The 9101-nt window shown below is 39.1% G+C and overlaps 1 non-coding gene across 1 annotated transcript; it reads left to right on the top strand.

The window, feature by feature from the left end:
• Positions 1-2796: 2796 nt before the first annotated feature.
• On the top strand, positions 2797-2850 carry LOC139551424 (U7 small nuclear RNA). The gene has a single exon (XR_011670290.1). It is a non-coding gene; the product is annotated as a U7 small nuclear RNA (small nuclear RNA).
• Positions 2851-9101: the final 6251 nt, after the last annotated feature.

Here is a 9101-nt window from a genome sequence, read left to right on the forward strand (position 1 = left end):
AACAATGGCCTGGTAATTCTAGGGTCCACATTTTGTTTCAGTGTCTTGCAGATGTACTTGAAACGGGATCCACAACAACCACCATTTCTATTGCTTTGTGATGGTTGAAATCTGGGAAGGAATTCTACGAAAATATCTTGTGCTTTTAGTGCACCTCGTCAGAGGATCACAATCCTTTTTGTATTGGTGGCGGCGTAGAAAGAGGCCACATACACGTCTTATATTCAGTATGTGTACCAGAGTCCTTTTTTGTTATAGCCTGGACATATTGCTTTAAATGTAAAATTCATGTGGCACAATCTAACAATATTCCCAGAATCAATTAGATGTGTTTACATGCATGTAAACCTCCCCTGCTTCATTGCTTATATGGCTTTCCTTAAAAATGTATAAAATATGAGAGGAGGAAGTAGGGAGAAATAAACAACTGTAAGACAGTCTTCAGAAGTTAGAAGTTGTATAATGAATAAGAAAGCCGGGCCATGTGCCTTGCCTAACCTTCCCGCTCTCTCTCTCTCCCCCTTTCTCTCTGGGCTGAGTGTTGGCACAGAGGGAGGAAGTAAGCCGTCTTTTCCACCTGACATCACTGAATGATTAGATCAACACTGTGGTTCTCTTTGCAGACAGTTGCTGGCCAGTTGGCCATTATAATGTAGCAGGGTTGGGTTTTTCAGCTAGCATTATAAATCTTACTGAGATTCTCCAACAACAGTATATCACTGGGGGGGAAAACAGCTAACCTACTGTTCATACTCTTAGTGAACATAGAGATACATTTTTAGAGAGACTGTCCAGACAGGACTGAATAGAGTTGATTCATAGATACGTATAGCTGCCACAGACGTGAATGGCAAAGCGATGGGTCATGTTTAAACGATTGGGATGGTTTCTTTGTAATGTTTTTTTCAAAAATAACTTTTTACACTGGAAATATTGATAATATTTAGCCAACAGTGTGCATATACTTAATTTAACTGGAATATATGTATTTATATGTACCACTACCAAAATGAATATTGAATATATTTACAGTGTATGATCCTAGATTTCAGAGGTGCGCTCAGTGATTATAACTTATAACTATTTTAATGGAGATATATTTGACCATAGAGTGAACCCGGCCTGTACCATACTATTAAGTTGTTGGTTTTATTTCTTATGAGTTCTTATTGACGGAAAGCCTTGACATGTCTTTATGGAATGGGGAGAAAAAATGAGGCTCATAGTTACTTTTTACATTTTATTGTAAGAATAAGGAAATTACACAAATCAATATAGAAAATGAATTGATTGAAAGGAAACAAACTGTACACAAAGCGTCATATCAGGGCACAATGTAAATTAAATTATACAATATAATATTATTTGGAACTAAAATCCTTGGTCATGAGTAAATGGAAATAAAACATAATATATTGAATATAATAAATACATGATTCAAATTCTATATCCTCTATAATATATTTATTTAGATATTACTCATTTATTTAGTCCTAAATAGAAAGATATAATACAAGTATGTCATTATAACTTGTCTGCTTGCATTCAACAACAATGTCACCGTTAATGTAATTCAACATTTTCCACTGAGAAATTATTTCCCTGGTGAATTTCTGTGTCAGGAAATGTAATCGCATGTAGTTTACTGGTGGAATATAGATGTATGTATGCATGATTATCCATGAGGGATGTGTCAGCAGGGGTTAGCTATTGTGATATAATGCATAAATCTGATACTAGATTTGATTCTGGATGATAAAACTACAGAATAATCAAATCACATATTGATCTAATCAAACTCATAAATTAGGAAATATAAGTATATATTATATACAATACATGTATAACTATATAGAAAAATGTTAACAATAACAATACTGTCTTTCTTTCCTCTTTACATCAAAGCAATATTAGCTTCCAATGCTACCACTATTTTGAAGTAAACAATATACTTTAGAGTTATTTGTAGAAAGGAAAGCCAAAGAGAGAGGGAGAGTGAAAGAAAATGAAAGGAGACAGATAAGAGAAGTAGGTAGAGAGAAAATAAGAGTAGGCAGGCTAATGGAAAGAAGAAAATAAAGATGAAACAGCAATTATAGACGAGGAGCTGGTGGTAGAGGTTTTTCTCTCCCAAGCTTGTTTACAGGAAGTCCTCTAAGGTCCAACAGATGGGTGCACTCACATTTTATTGCATTTTTCCAAGCCTCATAAAGTCCCCAAATTCTGCCTACCTTCATTTACGTGTGAGAAAAAAAGCATTGTTGCAGCTACTTGTCTCACTGCATCTTAATCAGAAAATTATATGTAAGTACTTGTGACAGGTTAATTGCAAACTATCACTGTCGTTTTTTAAATATTTTAAGTTTATTCATGATGTAAAATGTGTAATTTCTATAAGCATAGAGTTGAGTTCTCTTTTTCCCACATGAAAAAAGACTAGTGGACTATAGAATACTATATAATTCTGTAGTATACTATCCTCCACACTGTAGTATCCCTCAATCATGTGTAGTACTTACGATAGAATGTTGTAGTATACCGTAGAATACTATACTACACACTGTAGTATCCCTCGATCGTGTAGTGTTTATTATACAATGTTGTAGTATACAGTAGAATACTATAGTAAATACTACAATATTAACCACAAAAAACACTAGTAAATACTACAGTAATATCCGCAAAACACTACAGTGTCTGCAAAAACACTACCGCATATCCGAATGTGTGCCACCCATGAGTGAGAAACCTGCATGCCAAGTTCAGCCTCCAGTCCTACCTAATAACAGGTTATGAAACAGTTGCTCTTTTAGTGTTTGTCCAGTAGGTTTCCTCAAGGAGAAAGCCCCCACTTCTATGTCAAAGATAATGTAACAAAAACACTATTGTGTAAACTACAGTCATGTCTGCAGAAACACTACAGTGAATACTTCAGTAAAGTCCACAAAAACACCATAGTATATAAATATAGTAATGCTACAGTATTTATACCATGGTACACAATAGTATTTTTTCATGTGGGTTGTTTGGCCGGCCATGAAAGTTCAGTCACGTCATTCAACACCCATTGGAATAGCATGTACCCACCTCATCTCTTATGACTCTCTAATGCTCAGATAGGAACACTCACTGTAGTCATTTCTGTCAAAGCTTTTGCATTTTGACTGCTTTCTTTGGCGATGGAAGTTAAAGGCTCTGTTTGGTTTCATGCAGCCAAAGCATTAATTTGGCCTGTGAGCCTGGTTTGATTCAAATGTATGTCCTCAGAGTGCACTTTAAGCCCTGAACATACTCACTGGTTTCATGTTGTAAAGTTAAGGGTTGCTTTGCTTCCAGATTCCCGGGGCTAAAGGTCTGTAAGACATTTAGTGACTGAAGAGGTTTCTATGGAAGAGGTTTAATTTGTCTGCTAACCTCAAAATAATTATTTTTAGTTTACTCCTTCCACAGCAAATGTAAACCAACCTAGGGAGTTTGAAATAAATACTTTGCGCTTGTATTTGTTTTTACTGTTTCTGATTATCACTACACTGACTAGACAGGTGCGTTGTCTATGAGGGTCTTCACACTTAACTAAACTTTTCACAAAAATACCATCGGCTACACATTTACTTCAATGTAAACTTACTAACTTGTCACATCTCGACCGCTAACGTTAACTCCGGAGCTAGCGCCCTCTAAGCAGGGCAGTGTAAACAGGAATGTCTTGTTGAGCCAACACTTACAGTAAAAATTGTAACAGCATAGCAATGTTTTTGAAACAGCTGAAATTCGTTTTTATAGTAAAGGCCTGTTACGTTCTGAAATTGTAGCCATAGCTTTAACTAACGACATGCTTCATGATCAAGTAATGTTAGCATATCAATAATGAACATTTACCCCTCCCATCCGAATACTGAATAAAAGTACTGTAACGTTATCATACAGTGTCATTCATATTATAATATAGGCTACACAGCTAGGTAACTGCTCGCAAGCTAGCTAAATAATGGCTGCATCCTCACATAAACATGCTAGCTGTAGGTGAATGCTAACTTTTAGCTGAACCATAGGAGCTCTTAGGCTTACACTAGCTACTGTATTAAGGTTACCTTAGAACAAATCTGGCTTCAATTGATCATGGAAGACATAATATGAGGTAAAAGCAAATTGCGACTGAAAATGTTGATAATTCCCATGGGAGTTGCTTCTAAGTGCCTGGACCTTGGTGGCTCAGTGTAGTAAAAAAAAAAACACTGTTGAGATTTAAAGCTACAGCGACAATTTCAGAATGCATAACAGGCTGTTACTACAATTTCAGGTAAAAACTGTATATAGTCTAAAAAATAATTAAAAGCTGTTTCAAAAACATGTCTATGCTATTACAATTGTTGGCTCAACGAGTGTTGGCTCAACGAGACATTTCTTTTTACACTGCCCTGCTTAAAGGGCAGCAAATGTCGTGCGAGTGTCGTGCGCTACCTCCCGAGGTAGCGGTTGAGACGTGACACGTCCACAAGTTTACATTGCAGTATATGTGTAGCCGAACGTATTTTTGCGAAAGTTCTAGTTAGTGTGAAGACCTTCTATGTGTGGTTAGTGTACATCAACCTATCAAATAATTTATGGAATTATATAGTTGTTGTTTTTTCACACATATATAGAAGCATTGTTTTTGTATTGTTGTCTTTGTAACACACGTGGCAATATTATCATATTTTTCTGACACAACAGCCACTTATAGAGAATGTTTTCAGTTGCAAGTTCTATAAAATGTGTTTTCTTTTAACAGACTCTGAAGTTTCAGATGTTTTAGGTTAGCTAAATGCACCACAATGGTACAACACTTGTGATTTGCATGAACATACAGTTGATGAATTGCAATGTCCTTTCCTTCTAGTGATATTTAGTCTCAGTAGGGAAGAGTCATCTCAAAAACAATGAAGAAATATATTCTTGGTTAATTACTGTTTAGCTCTGAATTCTAATCATAACAGTGACAGGAACCTCACAGTTCATGAGTTCACTTTGAATGACGGGTATTTCCATGTTAACATAATTTCATTGCAAATAGGTGCCCGTCAGTATTTCGTAGTAGCTGCAGGTGATTCTAGCCTGGCAGAGACAGATCTCTATACTCCCTAGCAGAGCCAGAGGCCTTGTGGCTGTTTGAGCCTCTGGTGTATTTACAGACATATTCAATCGCTCCCTATCCCAGTATAATGTCCCTACATGCTTCAAGATGGCTACCATTGTTCCTGTACCCAAGAAGGCAAAGATAACTGAACTAAATGACTACCGCCCATGAGCACTCAATTCTGTCATCATGAGACTGGTCAATCGCCATCACACTGCACACTGTCCACTGCCTTATCCCATCTGGACAAAAGGAATACCTATGTAAGAATGCTGTTCATTGACTACAGTTCAGCATACAACACCATAGTACCCTCTAAACTCATCATCAAGTTGGAGGCCCTGGGTCTCAACCCCGCCCTGTGCAATTGGGTTCTGGACTTTCTGACGGGCCGCCCCCAGGTGGTGAAAGTAGGAAACAACATCTCCACTTCGCTGATCCTCAACACTGGGGCCCCACAAGGGTGCGTGCTCAGCCCCCTCCTGCACTCCCTGTTCCCCCACTACTGGATGGCCATGCATGCCTCCAACTCAATAATCAAGTTTGCAGACTACACAACAGTAGTGGGCTTGATTAACAACAATGACGAGACAGCCTACAGGGAGGAGGTGAGGGCACTCGGAGTGTGGTGTCAGGAAAACAACCTCTCACTCAACGTCAACAAAACAAAGGAAATGATTGTGGACTTTAGGAAACAGCAGAGGGAGCAGCCCCCTATCCACATCGAAGGGACAGCAGTGGAGATGGTGGAAAGTTTTAAGTTCCTCGGCGTACAAATCACAGACAAACTGAAATGGTCCACTCACACAGACAACCTCAGGAGGCTGAAGAAATTCGGCTTGTCACCCAAAACCCTGACAAACTTTTACAGATGCACAATCGAGAGCATCCTGTCGGGCTGTATCACCGCCTGGTACGGCAACTGCACCGCCCTCAACTGCAAGGCTCTCCAGAGGGTGGTGCGGTCAGCACAACGCATCACCATGCCCTCCATGACACCTACAGCACCCGATGTCACAGGAAGGCCAAAAAGATCATCAGGGACAACATCCACCCGAGCCACTGCCTGTTCACACCGGTACCATCCAGAAGGCGAGGTCAGTACAGGTGCATCAAAGCTGGGACCGAGAGACTGAAAAACAGCTTCTATCTCAAGCCCATCAGACTGCTAAACAGCAATCACTAACTCAGAGAGGCTGCTGCCTACATTGAGACCCAATCACTGGCCACTTTAGTTAGTTGTTAGTTGTTGGGGAATTGTTAGATTACTTATTAGATATTACTGTTAGATATTATTGTTAGATATTACTGCACTGTCGGAACTAGAAGCACAAGCATTTCGCTACACTCGCATTAACATCTGCTAACCATGTGTATGTGACAAATAACATTTGATTTGATTTGGAATGGCATCTGACTGAGGGCCAGACCAAATAACGTGCTGCCCTTTTCTCTGGCCTGCTCCCAGAGCAGAGTAGTTGTTTAGCCATAACAGCTGAGACTGTGGGCAATCAAGGAGAAGGGTTCTGGCACAACATAAAGACTGGGAGACGAACTCCATGATTGTCTGGCAGCCAGTGGCAGTAGGGCTGTAATGCATCAGCCAATCTCAGTATCGAGTGCTGGTTTATAATGGAGGCAAGTGAGGTGCCAATGGCTGGTCTCAAACAGAAATGATTTAGCCTAGAGAGAGCAAGCTGCTGGAATTCTAGACATGTGATTTGTGTGATTTAGTGAGACTTGCCATGTACAAACTATCCTCAAATGTAAGAGTAAAACTTTAGAAGTTCCCATAGTAGGAAAGTTGATTAAAGCAGACTAAAGCTTGTTAACATGTATGGGGAAGTATGTACAGTATATGTGTTCTTCATGAAACTAATATACAGTATTATGAAGACAAGTGGTGTTCACAGGACAGGGCTGATCTTCATACAGTAATTGGAGAGGGGAGTGATCCCACTATGGCCATTATCAAAGGGCTTTGTGGTCTGTCCATAGACTCAAAGCAGCGATACTCTCCAATTTTGTGGACAGGCTTATGACGTCACATGTAAAATCTTGACATGTTTTGAGTTATAATTTACTTGTGGTGAAAAGAAACTTGCAATGAACAGGGTACATCTCTATGATTAAAAATACTTTTTTGAAAATGTATGAACATAACAGCTCACACACATTTGCTCATATAACAAAGTCTTTTAAATTGAAAATCTGTTATTTCTTCATGTCCTTTTGACACCTCTCATACATCAATGTATTTCATTTGATGGCATCATATCTTTCATTATAAGCTATCTTTGATTTTCCTTTTATTCAGCCAATCAAGTCTTTCTCTAGGCTATAAAGAGCTGTAAAGAAGAGAGTGAGTGGAAGGAATAAGTAATTTAACTTTAAAGATGGGCTTTAATTCAGTAGTCTGTTTCCCGGAACTGGGCCAGTTTAATTAGCATGAATTTAGCTGTCAGACTTGGAAGGGAGCTGCCCAACGTTCAAGCCACAAGGTGTCTGCTATCTTCCTTGCCTCAGAACATGTATGTAAATGTTCGCCATGGTCTAAGACAAAATAACTGTAAGCGTGATTAAGAAGCATAATTAACAAATGATGCAATTAAAAACTTTTATCAGATGATACACTGGCATGAATTTCTAGGATGACACATATTTATTATGCATCCATTTCCCTCCCCCGAAGTTTGTGGTGGTCACTGCTGATGAGAAGTAGGGCAAACCTTTAGTCTCAGTCCATCAGCCACTGCTGCTCTCTCTGTGCCCAGAGGTCCAAGTACTGTAGATTACTTTAGACCTTGTAATTCTGGTTATTCTTTTCATCTCTGGATTAATTATTATCTTTACCTCCCTTTACCTTTAGGTTATTATTTTCATCTCTGGATTAATTATTCTCTTTTACTTTCTTTACAGTATGGATCAGAGTTTTAGAAAATTTCCAACATAGACAACATCCTGAAAGTGAGTATGTTTCAACATAGAGTGAGCTGGACATGAACTTTTAAGTGTTGGAATGAGATATAAAGAACACTAATTGGATCTCTATGGTTGATTCCATAAAGACTTGCTAGGTAGTAGCTAATAAATTGTACTTAGCTATAGCTATTTTATGTAAGGTCATTTAAATGTACAGTGCATTTGGAAAGTATTCAGACTCCTTGACCTTTTCCACATTTTGTTACGTTACAGCCTTTTTCTAAAATGTAAAAAAAAAAAAATTCCCCATCATCGATCTACACACAATAGCCCATAATGACGAGTTTTTTGCACATTTATTAAAAATACAAAACAGAAATACCTTATTTACATAAGTATTCAGACCCTTTGCTATGAGACTCTAAATTTAGCTCAGGTGCATCCTGTTTCCATTGATTATCATTGAGATGTTTCTACAACTTGATTGGAGTCCAACTGTGGTAAATTCAATTGATTGGACATAATTTGGAAAGGCACACACCTGTCTTTCCAAATTGCACAGTTGACATGCACAGTTGGCAGTGCATGTCAGAGCAAAAATCAAGCCATGAGGTCGAAGGAATTGTCCGTAGAGCTCCGAGACAGGATCGTGTCGAGGCACAGATCTGGGGAAGAGTACCAATGTCTGCGGTATTGAAGGTTTACAAGTACACGGTGGCCTCCATAATTTTCAAAATGGAAGAAGTTTGGAACCACCAAGACTCGTACTAGCAATCAGGGGAGAAGGGCCTTGGTCAGGTAGGTGACCAAGAACCCGATGGTCACTCTGACAGAGCTCCAGAGTTTCTCTGTGGAGATGGGAAAACCTTCCAGAAGGACAACCATCCCTGCAGCATTCCACCAATCAGGCCTTTATGGTAGAGTGGCCAGATGGAAGCCACTCCTCAGTAAAAGGCTCATGACAGCCCGCTTGGAGTTTGCCAAAAAGGTCCAACAGGACCACGACCCTAAGCCCAGATCCAAGACAACACAGGAGTGGCTTCGAGACAAGTCTCTGAATGTC

Source organism: Salvelinus alpinus, chromosome 23, assembly GCF_045679555.1.
Source record: "Salvelinus alpinus chromosome 23, SLU_Salpinus.1, whole genome shotgun sequence".
Lineage (NCBI taxonomy): Eukaryota > Metazoa > Chordata > Actinopteri > Salmoniformes > Salmonidae > Salvelinus > Salvelinus alpinus.